The sequence below is a fragment of the Arachis hypogaea genome, chromosome 14 (assembly GCF_003086295.3).
Source record: "Arachis hypogaea cultivar Tifrunner chromosome 14, arahy.Tifrunner.gnm2.J5K5, whole genome shotgun sequence".
NCBI classification, from domain to species: Eukaryota; Viridiplantae; Streptophyta; class Magnoliopsida; order Fabales; family Fabaceae; genus Arachis; species Arachis hypogaea.
Window position 1 is genome coordinate 96221292 of NC_092049.1, and position 27426 is coordinate 96248717.

The window sequence follows — 27426 nt, forward strand, 5'->3', positions numbered from 1 at the left end:
CCTCTGCCCACCAGGTTCCGCCAAACAACGATTCCTCTTTTCGTTAGTTAGTTGCATTTTTTTCAAATTATGTTCAAATTAGGATAGTTAGAGAGATGCATGATCGTAGTGGTTTTTAGGTGGTTAGGTAGCTAGGATGTGGTTAGTGGATTTTGGCCTGATAATTGTGCCGTTCTTGTTAATCGTTTTATCTATTCTGCAATTTTGAATATGCTGTGATGCTGATGTTGTTCATATGCTGCTCTTTACTATTCTTTGATGCAAATTGAAGTTTGTTTAATTTAAATTCATGTGAATTACTATTCGTTACTCTTTTCTGCACTACCTTATTCTCATATGAATTGTTTTTGCTGTTGTTTATTATCCGGGCATGTCCAATTTTTAGAGGAAATGCTGTCCAATTTTTTTCAGCAAATTGTTTCAACTCAACCACAATTCATGAATTAGTTTTGGAAATTTTGAGTTTCCACTAATTGCTTTACACAAAACCAATTCATGAATGCACGGGCTAGCTTTCTTATTCTTTCTGATTCCCTTCTTTGATTAAATCAACATTATTGATGATTTTACTTTAATTTTGCATTTCTTTTCTATGATTAAATCATCAATAATCTGCAATATTGACTTGAATTTGAGTTACTTGTTATTCAAATTTGTGCAATTTTAGTTAATTGGGAACCATAACACCATGCCACTTACTTTAACTTCATTTTTAACTCTTAACCACTTTTAACTTTCTAACTCTTTAGTTTTCAACTAACCACTTTAAAAACCACTTCAAGGCATGTTTTCTATTTTTTCTAATTAACAAGAGTTTCACATATCATATATTTTGGATTGTGATTTCTATTCTTCAACTTTTAACATGCCTACAATCCAAAATTTTACATCAATTTAACTCAATTCATGCCTATATTGCCACTTTAATCCTCTTTTGCCCCTCTATGCTTCTATTGATATATTCCTATTTGCTTACCTGTTTTCCTGCTTTAATTCTTAAACTGTATCCTGGAATTTCTGCTTTTCAGGATGTCTGACCCTAAAAGTAAAGGAAAGGGTAAAGCAACCACTGGCAAAAGGAAAAGAGGAGAATCCTTTACCTCTATTTTGGATATCCTCCACGATGATTCTTGGCGGGAGAAGAACTTTACCCCGCAGGAAAAGGCCGATCAGCTACTGCCTGCCACAGACCCTATCAAGTTTGCCAATAGATACTGTGAGCTAAAGTATCTAGTTTTTGCCACTTCTAGGAAACTATACCTGGAAAGGACCCTCAAAATTCCAGAAGAACTCAAACAATACACTTCAGAACAAATTAAACAGAGAGGCTGGTTCTTCTTGGAAAGAAACTTGACTGAAGTCAACTCATCCTGGGTCAGAGAATTCTACTGTAACTACTTCAAAACATCCCTGGATGCAGTACAGCTTCGAGGCAAGCAGATTCTGGTTACTGAGGAAGCAATAGAAGAAATCCTCCAGCTCCTACCTAAATCAGATCAGCCAGACGGTTACCAAAAGGCTGAGAAGGATATGAGATTCATGAGATTTGACTGGGACGTAGTCAAGAGGACTATAGCTCTTGATCCTACTATTCCATGGGTCATGAGCAAGTCCACAGTGGCCCCAAAAGGAATTAAGCTCATTTATCTGAACGATGAGGCTCGGCTTTGGCAGCAGATTCTGAGTAACTACGTGATGCCGAGCACTCATGAGACAGAGGTGCCAGCTGCTATGATTACCCTCATCTGGTGTGTGATGGAGGAAAAAGACTTATATCTGCCCCGCTTTATCCGGTATTACATAGTTAGAGTCCATGTCAGAGGCACCCTCCCTTTTCCATATTTGATCACTCAGTTGGGCCGCCGAGCTGAGGTGCCCTGGGAGCTAGCAGATGAGAAGCCAACCGTCACCGACTGCAAGAAGATCATCCCTCACAGTAGGAAGTTTCAGGCTTTGGGCTACAGACCTCCATTTCTCACTGCCTCTGCTAAGGCAGCCACATCTTCCGCTGCCCCTTCATCTACTGCTACACCAGCCACTACCATAGCACCTCCACCTGCTTCAGAGCCCATCTACCACTTAGTGCGCTACCTCTTCGAGCGCCTGGATCGTATGAGCGTCGCAGCAAGCGACGCTACGAGCACTTAAAGTTGATGATCCGATCCAGCAGTGACATCCCCTTCGAGCCTGACACACCATCGGAGCCATCTGATGCAGAGGTGGACGATCACGAGGAGGAGGCACGTGCAGAGGCTGAGCAGGGAGGACTTGAGCAGGCTGGGCCACATCATGAGGAGCCCCATCAGATACAGCCGGCTGATCCAGAGATCCCTCTACAGACAGAGCCTCCACTTCAGCAGGCAGACCCTCTAGTGCACGAAATTGTGGTCACATTAATGTAGTACTCTTTGTTATTGTATGGAATCATTATTATGGCTCTTTACTATGTGTGGACACAACTCCGTTCAACTAACCAGCAAGTGTACTGGGTAGTCCAAGTAATAAACCTTACGTGAGTAAGGGTCGATCCCACAGAGATTGTTGGTATGAAGCAAGCTATGGTCACCTTGTAAATCTCAGTCAGGCAGATATAAAATAATCATGGTGTTTTCGAATATTATATAGTAAAATAGGGATAGAGATACTTATGTAATTCATTGGTAGGAATTTCAGATAAGCGAATGGGGATGCTTTTTTGTTCCTCTGAACCTCTGCTTTCCTGCTATCTTCATCCAATCTGTCTTACTCCTTTCCATGGCTGGCTGTATGCAAGGGCATCACCGTTGTCAGTGGCTACATCCCCTCCTCTCAGTGAATAATATGCTCACGCACCCTGTCACGGCACGGCTATTCATCTGTCGGTTCCCGATCATGCTGGAATAGGATTCACCCTCCTTTTGCGTCTGTCACTAACGCCCAGCACTCGCGAGTTTGAAGCTCGTCACAGTCATTCAATCATTGAATCCTACTCAGAATACCACAGACAAGTTTTAGACCTTCCGGATTCTCTTGAATGCCGCCATCATTCTAGCTTACGCCACGAAGATTCTGGTTAGGAGATCTAAGAGATACTCATTCTAGCTTAATTCATGTAGAACAGAAGTGTTTGTCAGGCACGCGTTCATAAGGGAGAAGGATGATGAGCGTCACACATAATCATCACCTTCATCACGTACTTGGGTGCGAATGGATATCTTAGAAGCGAAATAAGAAGAATTGAATAGAAAACAGTAGTACTTTGCATTAATCTTTGAGGAACAGCAGAGCTCCACACCTTAATCTATGGAGTGTAGAAACTCTACCGTTGAAAATACATAAGTGAAGGTCCAGGCATGGCCGAGATGGCCAGCCCCCTAAAACGTGATCAAAGGATCATAAGGTAATCCAAAGATGCTTCATACAATAGTAAAAGGTCCTATTTATAATAAACTAGCTACTAGGGTTTACATGAGTAAGTAATTGATGCATAAATCCACTTCCGGGGCCCACTTGGTGTGTGCTTGGGCTTGGGCTTGAGTGTTACACGTGCAGAGGCCATTTGTGGAGTTGAACGCCAGTTTCTGTGCCAGTTTGGGCGTTCAACTCTGGTTTTGGATCCTTTTCTGGCGCTGGACGCCAGATTTGGGCAGAAGGCTGGCGTTGAACGCCAGTTTACGTCGTCAATTCTTGGCCAAAGTATGGACTATTATATATTGCTGGAAAGCCCTGGATGTCGACTTTCCAACGCAATTAGAAGAGTGTTATTTTGAGTTCTGTAGCTCCAGAAAATCCACTTTGCGTGCAGGGAGGTCAGAATCCAACAGCATCAGCAGTCCTTTTTCAACCTCTGAATCTAATTTCTGCTCAAGTCCCTCAATTTCAGCCAGAAAATACCTGAAATCACAAAAAAACACACAAACTCATAGTAAAGTCCAGAACTGTGAATTTAACATAAAAACTAAGGAAAACATCCCTAAAAGTAACTAGATCCTACTAAAAACATACTAAAAACAATGTCAAAAAGCGTATAAATTATCCGCTCATCACAACACCAAACTTAAATTGTTGCTTGTCCCCAAGCAACTGAAAATCAAATAGGATAAAAAGAAGAGAATATACTATAAATTCCAAACTATCAATGAAACAGAGCTTCAATCATATGAGCGGGACTTATAGCTTTTTGCCTCTTGAATAGTTTTGGCATCTCACTTTATCCATTGAGGTTTAGAATGATTGGCATCTATAGGAACTTCAGATTTCGAATAGTGTTATTGACTCTCCTAGTTCAGTATGATGATTCTTGAACACAGCTTCTTTATGAGTCTTGGCCGTGGCCCTAAGCACTTTGTTTTCCAGTATTACCACCGGATACATAAATGCCACAGACACATAATTGGGTGAACCTTTTCAGATTGTGACTCAGCTTTGCTAAAGTCCCCAATTAGAGGTGTCCAGGGTTCTTAAGCACACTCTTTTTTTTGCTTTGGACCTTGACTTTAACCGCTCAGTCTCAAGTTTTCACTTGACACCTACACGCCACAAGCACATGGTTAGGGACAACTTGGTTTAGCCGCTTAGACCAGGATTTTATTCCTTTAGGCCCTCCTATCCACTGATGCTCAAAGCCTTGGGATCCTTTTTATTTGCCCTTGCCTTTTGGTTTTAAGGGTTATTGGCTTTTTCTGCTTGCTTTTTCTTTCTCTTTCTATTTTTTTTTCCGCATATTTTTTTGCTTTTTTTTTTTTTTTTCTGCAAGCTTTGTTCTTTGCTGCTTTTTCTTGCTTCAAGAATTATTTTTATGATTTTTCAGATTATCAAATAACATGTCTCCTAGTCATCATTCTTTCAAGAGCCAACATATTTAACATTCTTAAACAACAACTTCAAAAGACATATGCACTGTTCAAGAATTCATTCAGAAAACAAGAAGCATTGTCACCACATCAATATAATTAAGCTAAGTTCAAGGATAAATTCGAAACTCATGTACTTCTTGTTCTTTTGAATTAAAACATTTTTCATTTAAGAGAGGTGATGGATTCATAGGACATTCATAACTTTAAGACAAAGTTACTAACTACTAATGATCATGTAATGAAGGCACAAACATAGATAAGAACATAATATAGAAAACGAAAAACAGAGAAAGCAAGAACAAGGAATGAATCCACCTTAGTGATGGTGGCGTTTCCTTCTTGAGGAACCAATGATGTCCTTGAGCTCTTCTATGTCTCTTCCTTGTCTTTGTTGCTCCTCCTTCATTGCTTTTAGATCTTCTCTGATTTCATGAAGGATGATGGAGTGCTCTTGATGTTCCACCCTTAGTTGCTTCCAATAATTGTGTGGAAGAAAATGTATCCCCTGAGGTATCTCAGGGATCTCTTGATTTGCAGTCAAATGTTCTACCACTGAGCTATAGACTCTTGATGGAAGCTTTTGTCTTCCCTTTCCTCTTTCTAGAAGTTTCTCTGGCCTTAGGTGCCATCAATGGTTATGGAAAAAAACAAAAAAGCTATGCTTTTACCACACCAAACTTAGAATGTTGCTCGCCCTCGAGCAAAAGAAGAAAGAATAGAAGAATAAGAAGAAGATATGGAGGAGATGGATGGGAGTGTGTATTCGGCCATATGGGTGGGATTGGGTGGTAGAGAGATGTTGAATTTTTGAAGGTAGTGGGTGTATGGGTGTGAGTGGTAAATGGAAGACAGAAGGGATGAGTGTTTATTGGGAATAGAGGATGATTGAGAAGAGAGAAGAGAGTGAGTGAAGGTAGGTGGGGATCCTGTGGGGTCCACAGATCCTGAGGTGTCAAGGCATTTACATCCCTGCACCAATTTAGGCATGTAAAATGCCCTTACACACAACTCTGGGCGTTCAGCGCCAGGTTGGTGCCCATTTTGGGCGTTCAACGCCCCTTTGCTGCCATTTCTGGCGTTGAACGCCAGAACCATGCTTGTTCTGGGCGTTCAGCGCCAGGATGCTCCCATTCTGAGCGTTCAGCGCCAGAACTATGCTCTGTTCTGGCGTTTGAACGCCAGACAGATGCTCCTCCAGGGTGTGATTTTTCTTCTGCTGTTTTTTTTTTATTCCGTTTTTGAATTTTTTTTGTTTATTTTGTGACTCCACATGATCATGAACCTAAGAAAACATGAAAAATAATAAAAATAAGAATTAGATAAACATTGGGTTGCCTCCCAACAAGCACTTCTTTAATGTCAATAGCTTGACAGTGGGCTCTCATGGAGCCTCACAGATGTGCAGAGCTTTGTTGAGACTCTCCAACACCAAACTTAGAGTTTGGATATGGGAGTTCAACACCAAACTTAGAGTTTGGTTGTGGCCTCCCAACACCAAACTTAGAGTTTGACTGTGGGGGCTCTGGTTGACTCTGCTTTGAGAGAAGCTTTTCAAGCTTCCTCTCCATGGTTGCAGAGGGAGATCCTTGAGTTTTGAATACAAGGGAGTTCTCATTCCATTGAAGGACTATTTCACCTCTGTCAACATCAATCACAGCTCTTGCTGTGGCCAGGAAAGGTCTTCCTAGGATGATGGATTCATCCTCTTCCTTTCCAGTATCCAGGACTATGAAATCAGTAGGTATGTAAAGGCCCTCGACCTTTACTAATACGTCTTCTACTTGTCCATGAGCCTGTCTTCTTGAGCTGTCTGCCATCTCTAGTGAGATTTTAGCAGCTTGCACCCCATAGATTCCCAGTTTCTCTATTACAGAGAGGGGCATGAGGTTTATACCTGAACCAAGGTCACACAGAGCTTTAAAGATCATGGTGCCTATGGTACAAGGTAATATGAACTTTCTAGGATCCTGTCTCTTCTGAGGCAATGTCAGTTGATCTAGATCACTTAGTTCATTGATGAACAAGGGAGGTTCAACTTCCCAAGTATCAATGCCAAACAATTTGGCATTCAGCTTCATGATTGCACCAAGAAACTTGGCAGTTTGCTCTTCAGTGACATCCTCATTCTCTTCAGACGAGGAATACTCATCAGAGCTCATGAAGGGCATAAGGAGGTTCAATGGAATCTCTATGGTCTCTAGATGAGCCTCAGAGTCCTTTGGTTCCTCAGAGGGAAGCTCCTTATTGATCACTGGACGTCCCAGGAGGTCTTCCTCCTTGGGATTCACGTCCTCTCCTCTCCTCAGAGGTTCGGCCATGGCGCTTATGTCAATGGCCTTGCACTCTCCTTTTGGGTTCTCTTCTGTATTGCTTGGGAGAGTACTAGGAGGGATTTCAGTGATCCTTTTACTCAGCTGGCCCACTCGTGCTTCCAGATTTCTAATGGAAGACCTTGTTTCATTCATGAAACTTACAGTGGCCGTAGATAGATCAGAGACTAGATTTGCTAATTTAGAAGCATTTTGTTCAGAGTTCTCTGTCTGTTGCTGAGTGGATGATGGAAAAGGTTTATTATTGTTAAACCTGTTTCTTCCACCATTATTAAAGCCTTGTTGAGGCTTTTGATCCTTCCATGAGAAATTTGGATGATTTCTCCATGTTGAGTTATAGGTGTTTCCATAAGGTTCACCTAAGTAATTTACCTTTGCTATTGCAGGGTTCTCAGGATCATAAGCTTCTTCTTCAGAAGAAGCCTCTTGAGTACTGTTGGATGTAGCTTGCATTCCATGCAGACTCTGAGAGATCATATTGACTTGCTGAGTCAATATTTTATTCTGAGCCAATATGGCATTCAGAGTATCAACCTCAAGAACTCCCTTTTTCATAGGCGTCCCATTGCTCACGGGATTCCTTTCAAAAGTGTACATGAACTGGTTATTAGCAACCATGTCAATGAGTTCTTGAGCTTCTGCAGGCGTTTTCTTTAGGTGAATGGATCCACCTGCAGAAGTGTCCAGTGACATCTTTGATAGCTCAGATAAACCATCATAGAATATATCCAGGATGGTCCATTCTGAAAGCATGTCAGAAGGACACTTTTTGGTCAACTGTTTGTATCTTTCCCAGGCTTCATAGAGGGATTCACCTTCTTTCTGTCTGAAGGTTTGAACATCAGCTCTAAGCTTGCTCAGCTTTTGAGGAGGAAAGTACTTGGCTAAGAAAGCCGTGACCAGCTTATCCCAAGAGTTCAGGCTGTCTTTAGGTTGAGAATCCAACCATAATCTAGCTCTGTCTCTTACAGCAAAAGGGAAAAGCATGAGCCTGTAGACTTCAGGATCTATTCCATTAGTCTTAACAGTATCACATATCTGCAAGAACTCAGTTAAGAACTGAAAAGGATCTTCAGATGGAAGTCCATGAAACTTGCAGTTCTGCTGCATCAGAGAAACTAATTGAGGTTTCAGCTCAAAGTTGTTTGCTCCAATGGCAGGAATGGAGATGCTTCTTCCATGTAAATTGGAATTAGGTGCAGTAAAGTCACCAAGCATCTTCCTTACATTATTATTATTTTCGGCTGCCATCTCCTCTGCCTGTTCGAAAATTTCTAAAAGGCTATCTCTGGATTGTTGTATTTTAGCTTCTCTTAATTTTCTCTTCAGAGTCCTTTTAGGTTCTGGATCTGCTTCCACAAGAATGTTCTTATCCTTGCTCCTGCTCATATGACAAGGAAGAATGGACAGAAAAATAATAATAATAATAGAGATCCTTTATACCACAGTATAGGGATCCCTTTGTGAGTGGAAGAAAAGAGAGGGAGATAAAGAATGTGATGTAAAGGAAGAAACACAACTGTACCGATGGAAGAGATGTGAGATGAGATGTTAGGATATGAATGAATAAATAGAATAGGATGGGGGAGGTATAATTTTCGAAAATTATTTTGAAAAAGAGTTAGTGATTTTTGAAAAATGGTTTTTGAAAAATGTTAGAAATTTTCGAAAAATTCTTAAAATTTAAAAATAAAAATAATTAGTTAATAAAAAAGAAATTTTTGAAAAAGAGGGGAGATATTTTCGAAAATTAGAGAGAGAGAGAGTTAGTTAGGTAGTTTTGAAAAAGTTAAGAAACAAACAAAAAGTTAGTTAGTTGGTTGAAACAAATTTTGAAAAGGTAAGAAGTTAGGAAGTTAGAAAAGATATTTTGAAAAGATATTTTTGAAAAAGATAAGATAAGAAGATATTTTTGAAAAGATATGATAGGAATTAGTTTTTTGAAAAAGATTTAATTTTTAAAATCTCAATTAATGACTTGATTCATAAGAAATCACAAGATATGATTCTAGAACTTAAAGTTTGAATCTTTCTTAACAAGCAAGTAACAAACTTCAAATTTTTGAATCAAAACATTAATTGATTATTTTATTTTCGAAAATTTGGTATAAAAATAAGAAAAATATTTTTGGAATTTTCGAAAATAACTAAGAATTTTGAAAAAGATTTGATTTTTGAAAAAGATTTTGAAAAAGATAAGATTTTCAAATTGAAAATTTGATTTGACTCATGAGAAACAATTTGATTTTAAAAATTTTTGAAAAAGTCAATCCAAATTTTCGAATTTGGTGAGAGAAAAAGGGAAAGATATTTTTTTTATTTTTGAAATTTTTTTTGATGAGAGAGAAAAACACAAAAAAGATGCAATGCATGAAATTTTTAGATCAAAACATGTGATGCATGCAAGAATGCTATGAATGTCAAGATGAACACCAAGAACACTTTGAATGTCAAGATGAACATCAACATTTTTGAAAAATTTTTAATGCAAAGAAAACATGCAAGACACCAAACTTAGAATTCTTTAATGCTTAGGCACTAAGAATTCAAGAATGCATATGATAAACATGAAAAGACACAAAACAAAAAATCATCAAGATCAAACAAGAAGACTTACCAAGAACAACTTGAAGATCATGAAGAACACTATGAATGCATGATATTTTCGAAAAAATGCAAGATGCATATGCAAGTGACACCAAACTTATAACATGACTCAAGACTCAAACAAGAAACACAAAATATTTTTGCTTTTTATGATTTTCTAATTTTTTTGGATTTTTATTTTATATTTTTCGAAAATTATATGAAAAAGAAAAATAAGGATTCCAAAATTTTTAATATGAATTCCAGGAATCTTGCCATCTTAGTCTAAAGCTTCAGTCCAGGAATTAGACATGGCTCACTAGCCAGCCAAGCTTTCAATGAAAGCTCCAGTCTAAAACACTAGACATGGCCAATGGCCAGCCAAGCTTCAGCAGATATGGATACTTTTCATGTATAGAACAACTAAGTGTGTGAGAATCTCTTCATTTGTGATGGTAAGTTGAAACCCCAGTCCAAAAATTAGACATGGCTTACAGCCAGTCAGGATTCAACAAATCATCATGAAACACTAGAATTCATTCTTAAAAATTCTGAAGAAAAATATATTTTTGAAAATATTTTTATTTTTATTTTTTTTTCGAAAACAGATGAGAAAATTTTAGAAATTATTTTTGAAAAATTTTTGAAAAGAAAACAAAAAGAAAATTACCTAATCTGAGCAACAGGATGAACCGTCAGTTGTCCAAACTCAAACAATCCCCGGCAACGGCACCAAAAACTTGGTGCTGTTGCCGGATCAAAAGGGAATCTGGCACTGATGTTACCGGACCAAAAGCTTGCCGAAAACTCAAACAATCCCCGGCAACGGCGCCAAAAACTTGGTGCACGAAATTGTGATCACATTAATGTAGTACTCTTTGTTATTGTATGGAATCATTATTATGGCTCTTTACTATGTGTGGACACAACTCCGTTCAACTAACCAGCAAGTGTACTGGGTTGTCCAAGTAATAAACCTTACGTGAGTAAGGGTCGATCCCACAGAGATTGTTGGTATGAAGCAAGCTATGGTCACCTTGTAAATCTCAGTCAGGCAGATATAAAATAATCATGGTGTTTTCGAATATTATATAGTAAAATAGGGATAGAGATACTTATGTAATTCATTGGTAGGAATTTCAGATAAGCGAATGGGGATGCTTTTTTGTTCCTCTGAACCTCTGCTTTCCTGCTATCTTCATCCAATCTGTCTTACTCCTTTCCATGGCTGGCTGTATGCAAGGGCATCACCGTTGTTAGTGGCTACATCCCCTCCTCTCAGTGAATAATATGCTCACGCACCCTGTCACGGCACGGCTATTCATCTGTCGGTTCCCGATCATGCTGGAATAGGATTCACCCTCCTTTTGCGTCTGTCACTAACGCCCAGCACTCGCGAGTTTGAAGCTCGTCACAGTCATTCAATCATTGAATCCTACTCAGAATACCACAGACAAGGTTTAGACCTTCCGGATTCTCTTGAATGCCGCCATCATTCTAGCTTACGCCACGAAGATTCTGGTTAGGAGATCTAAGAGATACTCATTCTAGCTTAATTCATGTAGAACAGAAGTGTTTGTCACGCACGCGTTCATAAGGGAGAAGGATGATGAGCGTCACACATAATCATCACCTTCATCACGTTCTTGGGTGCGAATGGATATCTTAGAAGCGAAATAAGAAGAATTGAATAGAAAACAGTAGTACTTTGCATTAATCTTTGAGGAACAGCAGAGCTCCACACCTTAATCTATGGAGTGTAGAAACTCTACCGTTGAAAATACATAAGTGAAGGTCCAGGCATGGCCGAGATGGCCAGCCCCCTAAAACGTGATCAAAGGATCATAAGGTAATCCAAAGATGCTTCATACAATAGTAAAAGGTCCTATTTATAATAAACTAGCTACTAGGGTTTACATGAGTAAGTAATTGATGCATAAATCCACTTTCGGGGCCCACTTGGTGTGTGCTTGGGCTTGGGCTTGAGTGTTACACGTGCAGAGGCCATTTGTGGAGTTGAACGCCAGTTTCTGTGCCAGTTTGGGCGTTCAACTCTGGTTTTGGATCCTTTTCTGGCGCTGGACGCCAGATTTGGGCAGAAGGCTGGTGTTGAACGCCAGTTTACGTCGTCAATTCTTGGCCAAAGTATGGACTATTATATATTGCTGGAAAGCCCTGGATGTCTAATTTCCAAAGCAATTGGAAGCGCGCCATTTCGAGTTCTGTAGCTCCAGAAAATCCACTTTGCGTGCAGGGAGGTCAGAATCCAACAGCATCAGCAGTCCTTTTTCAACCTCTGAATCTGATTTCTGCTCAAGTCCCTCAATTTCAGCCAGAAAATACCTAAAATCACAGAAAAACCCACAAACTCATAGTAAAGTCCAGAAATGTGAATTTAACATAAAAACTAAGGAAAACATCCCTAAAAGTAAATAGATCCTACTAAAAACATACTAAAAACAATGTCAAAAAGCGTATAAATTATCCGCTCATCACCCTCCGACCCTCATACAGACTGCAGACCCTCAGCCCACCACCGAGACACCAGCAGCACATCCTTCTGGAGATGCCACTTCTTCACACACAGTTTGATAGAGCATCGAGGACGATGCTATTATTTAAGTGTGGGGAGGTCACCATCTCCGACGAACTTTATTTTGGTGAACAACTTTTCAGACTCTCTTTTATCCTATTTTGTTTATTTTTTGTATTTTTGTTTATTTTATTTTTATCTTTTAGTACTTGCACATTTTTCTTTATTTTTACTTTATTTCTGCATTTTGCACTTTGGTTTATATATATATATATATATCTTAGATATTTGGTTTAGTTTAGTTTGCACATTTAGTTTATTAGTTGTGATATAGATTATATGGATTAATTAGTTTAGTTTACCCTTTTAGCATATGATGAATTGGTTTAATTGAAAATAAAAAGAGTAAACTAGAAACTTTAGTATAACAGAATCACAACAATCCACACACCTTATATATATATATAGCAATAAATGTTGGTTAATTGACAACATTTTTCAAGAAAAATACTAAATTTTATAAAAGCCATTCTAAGATTCACATTGAGTTGAATGGAACTTCTTCCTCTCTACTTTCATGACATACATAATTGATATTTGGTTTTTGAGTCAAAGAACACACAACCCATGAGTTTTTGAGCTTAATTGTATGGTTACATTCAACCATAAATTTCATTCCTGTGTGTTTCGCACTTCTTTTCTATGCTTGTAATCTTAACTTTGTTTCAATCTATATGTCCAATATAGAATGTAGATACATACATGCATGTGATTGAGGCCATTATTTGAATTTTTGCTCACTCATCCCAAATAAGCCTACCTCCTACATCATCCTTGTTAGCCCCCTTGAGCCTTTTAATCCCCTTTTGTTCTATAACCACATCACTAGCCTTAAGCGGAAAAATAAATCAAAAATCCCAAGTTGAATCCTTGGTTAGCTTAAGATAGAGATTGTGTATCCACTAAGTGTGGGAAAACGTGGGAACATGGGTTGATAGGAACGGTATTAAATTAAGAAATTAATCAGAAATTTTGGGAGCATGCTCATGAGAAACCAATTTAAATTAAAATACCATGTGCATTGATATATGTTATGATTGAAAAAAAATCCTTTTTTAATTAAATAAGTAAATAAGGGGACAAAATTTCCCCAATAATAAGTTTAGTGAAGAAATCAATGCACATGAGGTAGAATTAAAATAAAGTGGGTATATGAGTATGTAATAAGAAAGTGGGAAAATTGGGAAGACCAGGATAATTTTGAATTTTTTTATAGAGAATATATATGTTAGGTGAGATCTTAGACTAATCAAGGATTCAACTTATAGCTCACTTAGCCTTATATATATATATCCCCACCTTTACCTTGGCTCCATTACAACCCTGAAAAGACCTCATGATGTTTGTATGTATGCATTAGATATTTGTTGATTGGTTAGATGAAGAACAAAGTCTTAGAAAATATGAATAGAAAAGAATAGAATGATTAACCCCAAACACTGAGTGATTAGAGAGTAAACACAAAAATCCAGCGAGGGTTCAATAGCTCATCTCCATATATCCAGATTTAATTATTTAATTATCTTGCAAGTTTGTGAAATACTTTAACTCAACTCAATTATGAAAGTGGTTCAACATGATTTAGGCTTGGCTATGCATATATGATTCCTTGAAATTATGAATCAAATTTAACCACATGTAAGCTCTATATATATAGGTGGATGATAGTTAGAATTGCATGTTTCATTTAGGTAGCTTGCATTTAGAATAGGTTGCATTGCATAAGATTCCACCATTCTACCTTCACTTTTTCTCTTGGATTTAGCATGAGGACATGCTAGTGTTTAAGTGTGGAGAGGTTGATAAACCCCTATTTTATGATTCATCTTGTGTCCAATTGAGTGTTTTTATCAATTCTTCACCCACTTATTCATGTAAATTGCATGGTTTTACTTTTCCTTCCTTATTTTATGATATATATGAAAACATGTTTCCTATGCTTTAAAAATATTAATTTTAATTATCCCTTATTACCATTCGATACCGTGATCTGTGTGTTAAGTATTTTCAGGCTACATAGGGTAGGAATGGCTAAGAGGACAGAAAGGAAACATACAAAATGGAAGGAAAGCACAAAAAAGGAGTTTTGAAGAAAAGGCAGCGACGCGAACGCAGAGACGACACGGACGCGTGCCTAGCACAAAATGGCAGCGACGCGTACGCGTGGACGACGCGGACGCGTGCCTAGAGCAGAACACAAATGATGCGTACGTGTGAACGACGCGTACGCGTGACAAGGAAAAACTCCAATTGACGCGCACGCGTGACCACGCGCACGCGTTACGGATTCCACGTGTAGGAATCTGCAGAAAACGCCCTCAGCAATTTCTGGACCCTTTTTCGGCCCAAATCCAAGCCAGAAATACAGAATATAAGCCAGAGAATGGGGAATTCAAAGGAACAAAAACAACAATTCATAGAACATTCATATTCACAATTATTAGGTTTTAGATGTAATTTTTATAGAGAGAGGCTCTCTCCTTTCTCTTAAGTTTTAGGATTAGGATTTCAACTTCTTCTCAGGTTCAATGTTCCTTTAATTTACTTTCTAGTTTTATTTATTCTATTACTTTAATTGTTATTTATCTTTTCAATTTGATTTATGATTTTTCTCATGTTTTATTTGAATATTCTATTTAATATTATTTGAGGTATTTCAGATTTATGATTGTTTTATTCTATTTATAATGCTTCCAATTTAATTTATGATTTATTTTCACCTTTTTCTTTGGTTAAATAATTGGTAACACTTGAGTTATCAAACTCAGCAGTTGATTGGAAATTAGGATTGCTGATTGATTTGGATCCCTCTAAATCTAGTCTTTCCATAGGAGTTGACTAGGATCGAGGAATCAAGTTAATTAATTCACTTGACTTACCTTTATTTAGTAAGGGTTAACTAAGTGCGAGCAAAAATCCAATTCTCATCACACCTGATAAGGATAACTAGGATAGGATTTCCAGTTCTTATACCTTGCAATAGATTTTTATAATTATTAATTTATTTCCATTTAAATTACTTGTTCTCTATTTCAAAAACCCAAAAACACGCCTTATTCCATAATCAATAATAAATCACACCTCCCTGCAATTCCTTGAGAAGACGACCCGAGGTTTAAATACTTCGGTTATAAATTTTATTGGGTTTTGTTACTTGTGACAACCAAACTTTTGTATGAAAGGAATATTGCTTGGTTTAGAAACTATACTTGCAACGAGAATTTATTGTGAATTCTAAACCATCAATCTTTAGTTCGTCAACACACAAGCCATGTTTTTCAAAGAAAACCTTGTTTTTAACTGTATTACCTTCCTTGCAAGCTTGTAAACTTCCATAACACTTGTTTAAGATCCCTTAGCTTCTTTGTAGGCTTTGAAATATAGGAGACTACAATAAATGAATTAGTTAGTTATTTTTTGGTAATATGTTTAGAAGACGGAGACTTAAGTTTCTGAAGTACTGGGGATGAACTAGCTAGGTATTTGTGACGAAGTACTATATTGATGATGAAATTGAGGACTTGAGAACTCATGATGATTATGTCGAGTCTGGGACTCGGAGATGAATGATGAAACTCAGAATGAGCTAAGATATTTTACCATGAATCATTAAATTGCCTTTGAAAATGATTATTTCTTTTGAATAATATTAATAAGATGTAGGCTTAAGGGCAGTGGTTCGTCCCGCTTATGTTGAGTTGTAGGCATAGGGTGTGGGGTTCGTCCCACTTATACTGAGGTGTGAGGGCTGTGATAGAAGTTTCGCTCACATACTTTTGGTTATAAGAGTGGTCGAGCACTATATCTCATGGAAAGTAAGCCGGGCACTATATCCCAAAGGGTTCCTATTTATAAATGTGACCGAAAGTGACATTCCCATGGGAATGTGTCGGGTTGGCAATTGAACCGACAATGTGATATCACAGCCAATAGAACAGGCATTCATCATGTGCATTTTCTATATGTTTGCTTCCTTTACCTACTTGCATTATTTTGCCTAATTGTATAATATGTTTATATACTTCTTGAATTCCTTGTTGTATATGTCATATTACTTGTGTATTATTTGTTTGTATCTATTTGTGTTTACTACTGAGGTTGAGGAAGTTCAATAGGCGGTGGCAATAGGGTCGCATGGAGGTTAGGTTGGTGCGGGCTGTGGGACAGCGGTGTTGGTTTAGTTAGAAAACTCCCTATGTTAGATGTCCCTTGTTTCATTACGGTTTTATTTTATGATTTTAACTTTAGCATTGTTTTAAACTTGAATCTTAAGTTTGATGTAAAGTTTTAGAATTTCCTTTGGTGTCCCAGAACCTTATATCTCACATATTGGGCACTGTTACCATGCTGAGAACCTCTGCTTCTCATACCATATTCTGTTGTTGTTTTTCAGATGCAGGTTATGACCTACCACGGTGAGTTGCGAGATGCTAACAGAGCGGAGGACTTTTGTTCTCTTTTATATTTTGGTTTATCTTGTCATAGATATACTCTCTCTTTGTATTTTAGACTTTGTTGCCTTAGAGGCTTGATATGAGAGATAAGTTGTAAATATTGTTTTAACTCAAAAATTTTGTATTGTCTATGTGTAACTAGTCGGTCTAAACTCCACGGGCTATGGCTAGTGTTCTTTTGTCTATCATACTTATACATATATCTATCTTGATTATTATTGTATTATGTCCTATGTTGTATCTTGTGCCTTTACGCTTTTAGTTAACGTGTGAACGCTTCGCGCTTTTTTTTTCTGTTTTGAGCTGTAATTATTCATCAGCCTTCTCATATTATTATTATTATTATTATTATTATTATTATTATTATTATTATTATTATTATTATTATTATTATTCCCTTCTATAGGTATATATTATTGTACAAGTCTTAGAACTGTCGTGGCACTTTGTTATCATTTGATTTATGGCATGAGGTAAGGCTTAGGGTAATTAGGGTGTTACATATTACATTATATTTCATTTAAAGAGTAACTTTTATTTGATATTTTTTTTGGTTTTAAGTAGAATTTCTTTGTTATACTAAAGGACATTTACCTTGAACTCTTTTCAATTTGTTCAACTTATTATTTTGTAGTACATGCAACATATTCATTGTTAGATATTTGAAGTAAAATGTTTTTGCTTAATCAAATTAGTGTTATGTGAATTATTTATCAAATTCATTTCAAGAGTTATTTTTTTTAATTTAATAATGTTCTTATTTAGCAATACTTACATTTGTGATATGTGTGAGAGCTAGATTGTAATAATATTTAAGGATCGATGGATCATTGAGCATTTTTATTAGTTGAGGCTCCTATCTTGATAATGAACATTATTGTACTATAAAGAAAATCAAAAGTAATTTTGTTTTTAGCTGCTATAAGTGTTACTTCATATAATTGTATTTCATCATAGAATTGTGAGCTACTTATGAAATTGAATGGCAATCATATTGAAAGTGTATTATGTGAAGATGAATTTGTGCAATTTGTAGTTATATTTCATGGTGGCTTAATTCTTGAACTTTTTTTAAATTATCTAACTATTTGACTAATTTAAATAACTTACACCCTCTTAATTATGAGGTTGAAATTTTGATATAATAATATCATCAACTGCTATGTTACATTCGGATTTTTTGAATATGTTTTGCTCTTTTATTTTTGAATCACTCAATTGATTTATAAAATACTTTAATATTGAATTGTTGTTCATGAAATCTTCAATTGCATTTGTTAGATTATTGGATCATTGTTGTATTTTCTGGATCTATTTATAGAATTAAATTTTAACTGGAGCTAGGATTACTAATAGTTTGGATAACAATCTAAATTCTTAATGTGTCATGTATTATGCCTTTGTAATTTTTCTTTTGGAATCCTAATAATAGTAGTAGCATTTTCACCATCAAGTTAAGATCTGAATTGTGATTTTCATTATGTGTTGGTATAGGAAAAGTGCAAGCAATATTTTAGAAAAAAGAGGTAGAATTGCTTTTATTTATGGAGGCATTGGAGTTGAGCAAAGACCAAGAGGTGAATGCATTAGAATAGTGTTTTAACAACCACAATTGTAGGAGATTTTATTTCTACTCGCTTTCTATTTATTTTTTCACCATGATTATCTCTACATGACATATGCTATATACGAGTCCATTTAATTTTAATTAAATGATTATTCATAAGGAGAATATTTAATATACTTTATAGTATATGCAATTAATTAATTGGCTTTATATATAATAATAGTAATATAATGTATTATGATTGGGAGCTACATATATTGAATAAAAATTATAAGTGATAAATTGTTGAGTCATGGTGGAGGGTGATAGCAACTCCATTTGATTTATGTGGTGCTTTTAATTATATGATGAATAAGGTGTTATTGCTTAAGAAAATTTAGGATTTTAAAGTAATTGCTTCCTTTCTTTCTTTCATTTTAGGAATCTAATCCATACATTAAAAGAGTGTTTCGAGGTAGTGGAAAACCGATATTTCTACAAGGAAAAAACTTTAAGGTTGGCATTCATGTGATCTATTGTTTATATTCAAATAGTATAGGATCTTTTCGAATTATCTTTGTCTGTGGTGACAATAGATATGGTTTCTTGCTCAAATCAGAGTCTTTTTTGTGTTCTTTCTAAAAAACAAAAATTTGTCCTTTCCATCTTGATCTATCTATGTTCTGGGTCTTTTTTATGTGAAAATTATTCACACTCCATTTAGTTTTGTCTTTATTTTGGTGGGGATTGTCCATTTTTCATGACTATTATTTTCTTCTTGTTAATCAAATTTCTAAGCTGCGTTAGGTTGTTGGTAGTAAACAATGTGATTTTGGAATTTTTTTTTCTAATGTATTGTTCATCCTTTGTTGTTGTTCTATTTGGTAGTGTTTAGTGGTAGATGCTATTATTTATGATTTGATATCTTTGAATTTTCTTTTTTTTAAAGTAGTCCTATTTTATTATCTCTCTATGATTCTTTAGCTTTAGGGTATATTTAGTTCTTAGAGTCTCTATTGTGATTTAAGAATGGATGATATTTTTTTTTGAGTTTGAAATATGGTTAGGTTTTTATGTGGATTGATATGTATATTTTTTTTATAAGAGGATATTTCTATATCGGTTCCATTGTGTCTCAAGTGATTATACTGTTATTCCCTTACTTTTTTATCACTCTTCATATTATATGAGATATTCCAACTACATAATTAGCTAAAAATCAATATTTTTGGTAAGATTACTGTATAGACTTATTTCACATTGCTTTTAGCCAGGATGAGTTTAATTTCCACTGAAACAAATCAAATTTAAAGCCGTTGTTTGGCTATTTAAATTAAAACTATATTATTTTGAATAAAAATGCTATCTCCACACTACTAATTGGCAAGTTCTCATTTGAGTCATTCATATCCTAATTCATGACTTAATTCTATATATACATATGATGAGCGAATATTTTATACGCTTTTTGGCATCATTTTCATATAGTTTTTAGTAAGTTTTATTTAGTTTTTATTAAGTTTTTATATGTTTTAGTTTTAAATTCACATATTTGGATTCTACTATGAGTTTTTGTATTTTTGGACAATTTTAGGCATTTTCTGGCTGAAATTGAGGAGCTGGAGCAAAAGTCTGATTTAGAGACAGAGAAAGCACTGCAGATGCTGTCCGGATCTGACCTGCCTGCACTCGGAAGAGATTTTCTAGAGGTACAGTGGTCTAAATGGAGCGCTCTCAATGGCTGTTGAAAGCTGACTTTTAGATCTTTCCAACAATATATAATAGTCCATACTTTGCTTCGGATTAGAAGGCCCAAAACTGGCGTCCAACGCCAGCTTTCTGCCCCCTTCTAGGCGTCTAGCGCCCAAAAGAGCAGAGACTAATGTACAAATGCCCAAAGAGGACCCCCTAGCTGGCGTTTCACACCCCAGAGACCTCATAGCACGTGGAACTCATCAAATCTCATCCCAAACACTCACTAAGTGGGCCCCAGAAGTGGATTTTAGCACTAAAAAGACTATTTTACCATTACTAGTCATTTGTTTAGTATTTAAGGGATTATGTTTACGAAATTCACACTTTTGGATGCTATTTTTGAGTTTTACCTTGTGTTTTTACATCATTCTGAGTTTCTAAACCTCCTAGGTTGAGGGGAGAAGCCCTGCTGAGTTCTATGAATTAATAAAAGTATTACTGTTTCTCTTCGATCTGTGTTTGATTAATTCTAAGATGTATATTCGTTCTTCATTAATATGAATGCGTTGAACTGGCATAAGGTTATCATATTCTACATGGGTTCAGAGTGTGTCTTTCATCGAACAATGATGAACCACCAGCTTGAATATACGTCTCTCAGAAGGCTAATCCACAACTTCGTTGGAGACTTCTCGAGACATCAGTTCAGCCGATTTCTTGGGAGATTAGGTTCCCTGTGGTTGAGGCTAGAACCCAAGGTGAAGCATTTTCTGATCCAGAAGATCTGACCTTGTCTGTGGCATTTTGAGTAGGATCATTAAGAAGAATGAACTGTACGAGCTTCACCCTCAATCAGAATGGATTCGCACTAAACCTGGGGTTCAGATTTGGAGGAGTATTGGCAGCTACTCAAACTAGTGTCAATCACATACAGCCTGCCATTGAAGAAATCACTCACAAGCAAAGAGAGCAATAATACCGGAGTTAATTCAGAAAGGCAAAGCAACTCCAATCCTCAACTCTATCTTTAAAGTATTAGCACCCTATTATAATAATCTCACAAATATTTATCTATCAAGCTTCTGATCTGCCTGACTAAAACCTGTAAGATAACCATAGCTTGCTTCAAACTACAATCCTCATGGGGTCGACCCTGACTCGCTCAGGTATTACTTGGACGACCCAGTGCACTTGCTGATACTGTTATACGAAGGTGTGGGGATTCGTAAGCACCAACATACATGAAAATTAAAATATGCATGGAGGCTTTTTGTCTATTAATATGTAATTAGGTAGTGTTAATAATGAATATTGTTACATATATCAATTATGGGCAACGCACACAGGAAGCTATGATGACTTTCTTTGTCTAAATTCAAAAGCACCTTAGCTTCCTCCTAATTCGAATAGTAGCCGACATATACTACATACACATAAACATGAAATAAACTCTATTATAAAGAAGCTTTGTTATTTGGTACTTTTCTATAGGCACATGTGGTTGTGTTCTAAATTTCATTCCATTGATTTTAACAAATGTAGAAATTTTATAAAATATCACCAGGCACAATGGTTGATATTATTATTGCATAAAATTTACATAGCTAATTATTGTCTGATCTTTAAAGGCAACGTAAGCTTCTTGATAGGTAATTGCATACCAATATGTTTTGTACATTGCTGTTTATAGTTTATTTCATGCCCGAATGAATATATTTGCAGAATTCAAAGTCAGAATTTCTTCTTTTTTCCTGTATCATCCACTATGTTTTGCTTATAAGCTATTATTGATGTTTCAAAGTTTCAAATACTACCTTAAATCTTAAACTTCTCTATTTTGCTTTGTTACTCTTTTTATATTTAGTGGCTAAATTGTTCATAGCTTAGACCTTGAGCTAGCAGAAGCTGTTACTCTTTATAATTTTTTATTAGACCATGGAGTTCCATGATAGCTTATTAGGCAGGATTATGTTTTTTATCTCCTAATAATGTCAGATTGGCTCTAAAGAGAGTGAGTTGTCTATCGTAGATAAATAAATGTCTCCTAAATCATAATATATATCAAAGAGTGGCTTTGTAAATTTCATGCTAATATTCATTGTTTGTATTAATATATGCAGATTAACAAAGCAAAAAACATGTGAATGTTTAATTTAATAGTTTCTTATGGCATTTATATGAAGTTTGTAGAAGTTTTTTTCTTATTTCTTCTTGGCTAGGTAATTCTTTTCATGTTAAATTTATATATTTACCTTGCTGAAGCATTTAAAAATTATGTAGTTGTTTTAATTTGAATCCTCCTTTTCCATTTCACTTAGAGTTCTTCATCATAATTTGTCAATTTTTTCTCTTAAAATTGATGCTAGGGCATTTTGGCCAGTTTCACTGACCTTTTCTTTACTGTTTTAGGGTAGTTTCATGCATTTTCTTAGTAAATAAGCAAGTTTTGGGTAGAAATACACTTACATCTTGATTCAAGCAAATATTGTAAACTTTACATGATTTCATGAGAATTATGCCTGAATTGAATGACAAATTGGATAATGCATGATCTCATGACTTGGAATAGAGCTTTGATGCACTTTATTTGCTTGATTTCAGGACAAAGGAAGCAAGGAAGAGCCACGTTAGTAGCCACGTTAGTCTAATTAACGTGACCACTAACGTGGAATGGGCATAAGCTTGTAGCATTAATGAGAAAAGTGATCGCCAATAACGCCTTCAAAACCATCATAACCCACGTTAGTTGCCACGTTAGTTACATTAATGTAGGGGCAAACGTGGAAAGAAAAGAGAAGCTCCAACATTAATGATAAAAGTGAACACCACTAACGTTCTAAAAGGCCATACATAAGCCACGTTAAGAGCCACATTAATCTAATTAACGTGAACTCTAATGTGGAGATTAGAGGAGATCGCCAACGTTAGTGACACTCACCTTTGTCACTAACGTTGGAACAGGCCAAGATTGCCCACGTTAGTGGTCACGTTAAGACCACTAACGTGAAGGGTAACGTGGAGCAAGGAGTGATAGGCCAACGTTAGTGACACTCACCTTTGTCACTAACGTTGGAGATGGCAATTACCACCACATTAGTGGCTACGTTAATCTAATTAACGTGAACTCTAACGTGGGAAGGAGGGGCGTTTGGAGCGTTAGTGACAAAGGTAAGTGTCACTAACGCTCTCGAAGCTTAGGCATGCCTACATTAAGGGTCACGTTAGCTACACTAACGTGAACTCTAACGTGGGGAAAGGAGGCAATAAGCAACGTTATTTGAAAAGGTGAATGCTAATAACGTTTGCGAAGGACCAAGAGGCAATGTTAGTGGTCACGTTAGTGCCACTAACGTTGAAGTTAACGTGGATCATTTTTGGCTTGGAACGTTAGTGAAAAAGGTGATCGTCACTAACGTTCTCGAACCCACATTTTCACTTAACTTTAACACCACTAACATCCTAACTAATGTCCATGCCTAACTCACACTTTTTCTACAAGCAAAGCTAAGCCCACTGAAGATTGTAACTGCTTCAACTCAAGATCGAAGGCCGATATCCAAGACTTGAAGAGCCAACTAGAAGATCAGAAGAGTAGTATATATAGGAGTAGTTTTGAACTAGTAAGGGAGCTTTTGGCATTTTGGAGAACTACACTCTGTATATTTTACTTTCTCTACAACTTCTAGTTTTATTTTTGAGAATGTACCTTTCATTTATGCTTTCCATTCCCAGAGCTATGAACAACTAAACCCCTTTCATTGGGTTAGGGAGCTCTGTTGTAATTTGATGGATCAATAATAGTTTTCATTATTCTTCTTCTTTCTTTTCTCTTGATTATACTAGAAAGCTTTCAATCTTCATCCAATTGGGTAGTTGTTTTGGAAAAGAAGCTATTCATACTTGGATCTCTTCGGAACCTTGGAAGAGGAATGAAGAGATCATGCTAGAAATGCTTTCTCATGTTGGACCAAATTGGGGTTTGGATGGATATAGTGACATATAATCCTACCAACACTTTGATTTGGGAATACATGTGGTATAATCAGTGACCACACTTCATCTCTTCTCATGAGCAATTATACCAAGGAATTGGCTATTGATCAAGATTTGAGAGATTGAATTACCAAGGAATTGGAATCCAATCACTTAAGATTACCAAGGAGATCAATGAATGCATTGATTGAGGAAGAGATGAGAATGAACTTGATTCGGAGAATAAAACATCTCCTGAGCCCAATGAATCCCCCATTTCTGATCTTACCCATTCTCTTTACTTTCTGCCACTTACTTTTATGCTCATCCTCCCAATTCCCCATTTAAGATTCTGCAATTTACTTTCCGCATTTACATTCTGCTCTTTATTTCCAGCATTTATATTTTCTGTTATTTACTTTCCCGCCATTTAACTTTCTGCAATTACTCAACTCAATTTCTGCTTAGTTTAACTAGAACATTCCTCTAATTAAAGTTGATTGACCAATCAATCCCTGTGGGATTCGACCTCACTCTATTGTGTGTTTTTACTTGACGACAATTCGGTATACTTGCCGAGGGAAATTTGTTGAGAGACAAGTTTCCGTGCATCAAGTTTATGGTGCCGTTGCCGGGGATTGATTTTGTATCAACAATGATTAAATTGGTGGATAACTAGATTGAGCATTTTTCTTTTGGTTGATTTAATTTCATTAGAGTGATTTACTTTCAGTTTTAGTTATTTTCTTCCTTTTACGCCATACCATTTTGTGGTGTTATCTTTAATTTTTTTACAATTCAGTTCACTAACCCACTAACTGTTTGATATATTGCATCACTCACACTAACAGCACCCCTAATAGGAGTAACTTCTCCATCAATTCTCTTTCCTGCTGTTTGCTCTGTTGGTTGTATGACAGGTAGAAGAAGCAGGGTTTCAACTTCCTTTGATTCTGAACCTGAGAGGACCCTCCTTAGATTAAGGAGGGAAGCAAGAGGAAAGATAGTCGTTGGTTCTAAGGAAGAGGAGGACTATTTTGAACCAGACATGGATGAGAATATGGAGAACCATCATGAAGAAGAGGCTCACAACCATGGCAGAGAAGGTCCAGTGCATCATACTGGGCAAGAGAGAAGAGTTTTAGGCTCTTATATAAATCCAAACCCAGGAAACTGTGGAAGTAGCATCCAAAAACCAACCATACATGCCAATAACTTTGAACTAAAACCCTAGCTCATCACCCTTGTTCAGAACAACTGTTCATTCAGAGGAAGTGTCCAAGAAGACCCCAATCAACATCTAACCACCTTCCTGAGGATATGTGATACTATGAAGTCTAATGGTGTTCATCCTAACACCTATAGACTGCTTCTGTTTCCCTTTTCACTCAAGGACAAAGTATCTAAATAGCTGGAATCTTTCCCGAAGGAGAGTTTAACAACCTGGGAAGATGTGGTAAACAAATTCTTGGTGAGATTCTATCCTCCTCAAAGAATCAACAAGTTGAGAGCTGAGGTACAATCCTTCAGGCAACAAGATGGTGAAACTCTCTATGAAGCATGGGAGAGGTTTAAGGACTTGACAAGAAGGTGCCCACCAAACATGTTCAATGAATGGGTGCAGTTACATATTTTCTATGAGGGTCTTTCTTATGAATCAAAGAAGGCAGTAGACCACTCATCTGGGGGATCTCTGAACAAGAAAAAGACCATTGAAGAAGTCATAGATGTCATTGAGATTGTAGCTGAGAATGATTACTTCTATGCTTCTGAAAGAGGCAATACTAGAGGAGTGATAGAGCTAAACAACGTAGATGCACTGCTGGCTCAAAACAAGTTGATCACCAAACAGTTGGCTGACCTTACCAAGAAAATGGAAAGGAACCAAGTAGCAGCAATCACCACCTCATCAGCAGCTCAAGAAGGAGTGAATGCAGAGGCAGAGGGTGATCAGGAACAAGCCAACTACATTGGGAACTCACCTCGGCAGACCCATGATCCATACTCCAAAACTTATAATCCTGGTTGGAGGAACCACCCAAACTTTGGGTGGGAAAATCAACAAGATCAAGGCCAAGATCAGAGACGTCACAACCCCAACAACAATGCAGGTCACCAACATTCCACACAGAGATCATATCAGCACCCACCTAACAACACCTTTTAACATCCATATCAAAGCCAAAATGGCCCTTCTCATCCCTCCAATCTCAACTCACCATCATCCGAAGATAGACTCTCAAGGATTGAGACTCTACTTGAAGGCATATGTAAGGAAATCCAAGATAATAAGGTGTTCAAGGAGGAGGTGCGAGCCAATATCAAAAACCAGGGAGACACCATCAAGAGGCTAGAATTTCAAGTGGGATACCTCTCTGAGAAGATTCCCAAACCTACTGACAGCTTCCCAAGTGACACAGAGAAAAACCCGAGAGGTGAAGAAAAGAAAGTAAGATAGGAAGAATGCAAGATGGTCACTATAAGTGATAGGGGGACTGAGGAAGAGATGAACAAACCCTTAGAACAACCTAGAGATACCTCAACAGAGAAGCAAGAAGAGGGTCACCAAGAAACCAAAACTACAAAGAAGGATATTCTGAACCTCTATGCACCTTTTCCCCAAAGACTCAAAGGTGGTGTAGAAAAGAGAATATACTCAAAGTTCCTCAACATGATTGCATCCCTTCATGTGAACACACCATTCATCAAGGCTCTCCAACAAATGCCCTCATACATTAAGTGTATGAAGGAGCTGCTGACCAGGAAAAGCTCACTCAAAGGAGGGCAAACAATAGTAATGAATAAGGAGTGCAGTGCTCTCATTCAACCAGAGTTTCCCACAAAAAGGAAGGATCCAGGGAGTTTTCACATCCCCTGTGCCATAGGAGGAACACTGATTGATAAGGGACTCTGTGATCTGGGAGCAAGCATTAATTTAATGCATCCATCTATCTCTCATGAAGAAGCTACAGATCAATGAGCTAACGCCCATAGACGTAGTCATCAGGTTGGCTGACAAAACTCAAAAACAAGCAGTAGGAGTGGTTGAAAACGTGTTGGTGAAGGTTGGGAACTACTTCCTTCGCACAGACTTTGTCATATTAGAAATGGAAGAGTTACCTCCATCCAATCATATTGGGAAGACCATTCCTAGCTATAGCTAGAGCACTTATAGATGTAGAGCGAGGAGAGCTAATACTGAGGATACATGATGAACAACTTACCTTTAATGTCTTCAAACCCTCATAGGTGATGCCAGGGCATTTTGGCCAGTTTCACTGACCTTTTCTTTACTGTTTTTAGGGTAGTTTCATGCATTTTCTTAGGAAATAAGCTAGTTTTGGGTAGATATTCACTTACATCTTGATTCAAGCATACATTGTGCACCTTACATGATTTCATGAGGATTTTGCAG

General features: G+C 36.9%; 2 non-coding genes across 2 annotated transcripts; one reads left to right on the top strand and one right to left on the bottom strand.

Moving 5' to 3' along the window:
• Positions 1-7912: 7912 nt before the first annotated feature.
• Positions 7913-8020, top strand: LOC112745633 (small nucleolar RNA R71). Its single transcript, XR_003173552.1, has one exon. It is a non-coding gene; the product is annotated as a small nucleolar RNA R71 (small nucleolar RNA).
• A 17492-nt stretch (positions 8021-25512) lies between these two features.
• Positions 25513-25616, bottom strand: LOC112745793 (small nucleolar RNA R71). The gene has a single exon (XR_003173704.1). It is a non-coding gene; the product is annotated as a small nucleolar RNA R71 (small nucleolar RNA).
• Positions 25617-27426: the final 1810 nt, after the last annotated feature.